At 37.7% G+C, this 4,143-nt stretch overlaps 1 long non-coding RNA gene across 1 annotated transcript in view; it reads right to left on the reverse strand.

Annotated features, from left to right (window-relative positions):
• Positions 1-4,143, reverse strand: part of LOC108525563 (uncharacterized) — a 6,936-nt gene continuing 2,793 nt past the window's right edge. The window contains exons 2-3 of the long non-coding RNA XR_001884295.1: positions 3,620-3,726; positions 1-41 (exon numbers count right to left, since the gene is read on the reverse strand). This is a non-coding gene — a long non-coding RNA (uncharacterized LOC108525563). The remainder of the gene's footprint in view (positions 42-3,619; positions 3,727-4,143) is intronic.

Here is a 4,143-nt window from a genome sequence, read left to right on the forward strand (position 1 = left end):
CGTTTCTTGCCTTTCCTCTGAAGCCACTTTTAAGTCGTGTTCTGCTGACAAATCCGTATGTTTAGTTAAAATGAACAATTTAGAACAGTTAAAGACTATAATCTTTATAAAATGGAAACAAAACAACATACTTTTATAAATTGAGAGTTTAAATGAAGCTTAATGTTTACTGGAATATTTACATTTTAAGAAACACTTCTAATTATCTAAAACTCCAACAAACCACTTGGGGAGACACTAGATATCAAAAGGTTCAAGACATGCCAAAGTCTCAGGGTCACCCACAAATTATTCCACCCAACATAAAAAAACGAAACTGCTGGAAACAAAACAAAATTTAAAATACAGTACAAACATATAAAATAACACTTTACTGTTTTCTGCTTCATAATAGTATCTTTTAACAACATGCTAAGCGAGTTGTTATTTAGTAATAATTTGCAAAATTTTGTTACCATTATACCTTTATAGTGTATACTCTGTTTTCTACATCTGAAATATTTTCCTCCACTATTCTGACAAATTTATTTTGTGTTTTAAGACTCAGAATATAGGCTGGGTGCAGTAGCTCACACCTGTAATCCCAGCACTTTGGAAGGTCCAGGTAGGAAAACTGCTTAAAGCCAGGAGTTTAAGACCAGCCTGGAGACCATAGTGAAACCCTGACTCTATAGAAAATTTGCCAGGCATGGTGGTGTGTGCTTATAGTCCCAGCTATTCAAGAGGTTGAGGCAAGAGGATCCCTTAAGCCCAGGAGTTTCAGTTTGCAGTGAGTCTCAATAATGCCATTCAGTTCCATGAAAGAGAGGCAAGTTGATCTTTCCTCATTTCCAAGTCATGTACTAACAATATATTTGCATGTAACATCCCATACGCCACTCAGCTCTGTTCTCATTTCACAGATCACCTTACATGAATACTTTTATAATGATCATAATAACAATTTCCATATCGGGTGTCTCCTGTTTTGGTTTGACTCACATTATTTCCTTGAGCTAGTTAACAAATGGTCAAATGACCTTCTGGGGACTGTGCACATGTGGAATGCTTTCTGAATTTGTGTGCCATCCTTAGGCAGCAGGCACGCTTATCTGTTCTGTATCGATCCAATTTTAGAATATGTGCTCCTGAGGCAAGTATAAAGCCCTGTTTTATACATGGATACTCATGAGTCATGGATGAGCTTAGCTCTGTTAAATCCAAATTATCTACTTTAGATACAGAGAATTCTGTTGAATGACTTCCTGTGAGGTAGAATTTTAAAATATTTTAAAACTTGAGGTAGAGATGCGAATAGCCTGACAGATTTTCATTATTATGGAAACACATTACTTGCGGGGCCAACTGCAAGTTGGTGCCCATTACTCTATTGAAGGATAATGTGGAGCCTTCTGCTATCTAACAATAGCTGCGACACAGGACAGAAAAAAGCCTCAAGGTACAGATGTGATAACAAAAGGCAAAGGGACCTCTGCTCTCTTCCTGCAACATTATTTGAATTTCCCTGACTGTTGAGTACAATCCAACTAACATTTGCTAGAGAAAAGATGGACACTGGTCTCAAAGGATAACTTACCATGAAGGTATAGGCTAAGCCTAGCTAAGAGGTGGGCTATAAATAAGGTTTTTAGTGTTGGGGAAGGTCAATTTACTCACTATGCGTGTGGGTAAAGCCAGGAGGCCTTGCTGCCAGAGCAGGGTGCTGGGAACAATGGCTGAGCCTATGTACATGAACTAAAAAACACCCTAGCTGTGGACTCTGTGTATGAGTCAGCATGAAGAGTGAGGACTCTGAATCAGTAAGGGCATCCTGGTGGCAAAAGTCAATCATCACCAGATTGCAGGACCAGTTACAATGGCAGCAATACAGCAAGTGAATCAATGGAAACAACAGAACGACTAGAATGGCCTTGTCCCCCTTCTTCTGACTTGTAAAGCAAGATTATCTTCCTTGGACTTAGGGAACCCCTTAACTTTTTGAAAAATTCAGAGGAAGGCATAGGAGATAGCCCCAGGGGACAATACAGGATTTTCTGCTAAACTGGACATTTCTTTTTTTTTTTTTTTTGAGACAGAGTCTTGCTCTGCTGTCCAGGCTGGAGTGCAGTGGCATGATCTCGGTTCACTGCAAGCTCCGCCTCCCAGGTTCATGCCATTCTGCCTCAGCCTCCCAAGTAGCTAGGACTACAGGCACCCGCCACCACGCCTGGCTAATTTTTTGTATTTTTAGTAGAGATGGGGTTTCACCGTGTTAGCCAGGATGGTCTCGATCTCCTGACCTTGTGATCTGCAATAACTAATTAGAAAAGTCAGGCCAGGCATGGTGGTTAGCAGTTTGTGAGGCCGAGGCAGGAGAATCACTGGAGCTCAGGAACATGGGCAACATAGTGAGACCTTGTCTCAAGAGAAAAAAAAAAAAAGAAAAAAGAAAGAAAGAAAGAAAAAGTAAAAGATGTGACATTTTTTCTGTCTCACATGTGAGGGTTATACTTGGAATAAAATGAACAACACTGAGATCCCTAAGGATCTTGCCCTCATTGCTACTTCTAACTACTCTAGCTTTCTGTTTGATTTCTGGCTAAAAGGTGGACTAACTTGTTGCCATTACAAACTACCTCAACCAAACTATGAACTGTCACCTAATGTATAAGATGCAATATTTGTAATTCTTTTGAACCTTAATTTAGTATTAACCGGTCTCTTAATATAAGCATATACCTTCTCAAATCACAACAAACAGCATAATCTTTGGCAGTTTGGCCAAACATGTCTTGATAAAAGATATTTATATTTTGTTGAAGGAGGAGGCTGACGATACTTGACGAGTTATGCTGAACAGCATGCATGAGGGCTGTTCTAAAATAATAAAGAAATAACAGCACTCAAGAACTTTAATAAAGATATGCAATTAGCAAATGTGATATGCTTTACCAATTTCATATCTTGCCTGTCAGGATAGACATAATAACCATTTACATGTACTAGTTTATGTGTATAAGCATCTTGGGTGCTCAAGTGTTCATCTTGGTAAATTACCACCAAGGCTAACAGGCAGGGACAACAAGGAAGCCTCTTGTCCCACTGGGTTATGACATAATACAAGTTGCAAATTTACAGTCCTTTGACGGCCAGTAAATTATGCTAAGGTCACTTATCAAAAGTAGGCAAAGATTTAGATGAAGATTTCCCCATTGCTTTCCTACTCTGATATATTATAATTCAATGTCAGCTAGGGGTCAGATAAGTAAGAGCTACCTGCAGACTGAAAACAACAACAACAACAATAATAATAATGGTAATAGTAGTAGTTGTAAACTGAAAGTTAAAGTCTACACTTTATAAAAGTAATAAAATACAAATCCCATTTAGCTAATGTAAGATTATAGGACCAAAAACATCAGATTACAAATAACAGTCTATAAAAGAAGATGAATCCTACTATACACTGTTTTTATGTTGCTCAGTCCAAATAATTGCTTTTCTACCTAACTGATTATTCGTGTTATTTTTTACTATATGCCAATAATTATAAGTTAATCTTTTTATTAATATTTGTGACTTGAGTGACTGTTAGCACTCTAGAACACTCATGATTTTATTTTTAAAAAAACTATTGTACCTTCTGAAATTGTCAACAGCATGTACATTTGCCTGGTTCTTCAACAAAAATTCCACCATTTGCTGTCTCCTACAAATAACAACAAGCAAAAGTGGAGTGTTTCCCTCCTGTAAAAAGCAAAAACAGTTTATAATTAACAAAATTACATATGTCTCAACTGAACTAAAAATCTTCTATGAGATGCTATGAACTTAAACATGCAACATAGAAAGTAAATGCAAAGCAGTCCCTTCCGTTTTCACTCCTCTGTGCTTTCCCACACACTGCCTTGCAAACACCCCTCCTCTGCCTCCGCACGTTAACTTTGGTCATCTCCAAAACTCACTTTATTTACCAGTCCCAAAAATCCTTCCTTCTATCTCAGCATTTAGCACAGTACATTGTAATTATTTCATTGTTTCCCACTGAAACCAAGAGCTTCTTGAGGGCAAGGGCTGTATCTTTTTTCTCTATAACCCTAAAACCTAAGACATAGTAGCGAATGCTTTAAGTTTTTAAAATAATGATGTAAATTATTATCGCTA

Source organism: Rhinopithecus bieti, unplaced genomic scaffold (assembly GCF_001698545.2).
Source record: "Rhinopithecus bieti isolate Rb0 unplaced genomic scaffold, ASM169854v2 scaffold_70611, whole genome shotgun sequence".
NCBI classification, from domain to species: Eukaryota; Metazoa; Chordata; class Mammalia; order Primates; family Cercopithecidae; genus Rhinopithecus; species Rhinopithecus bieti.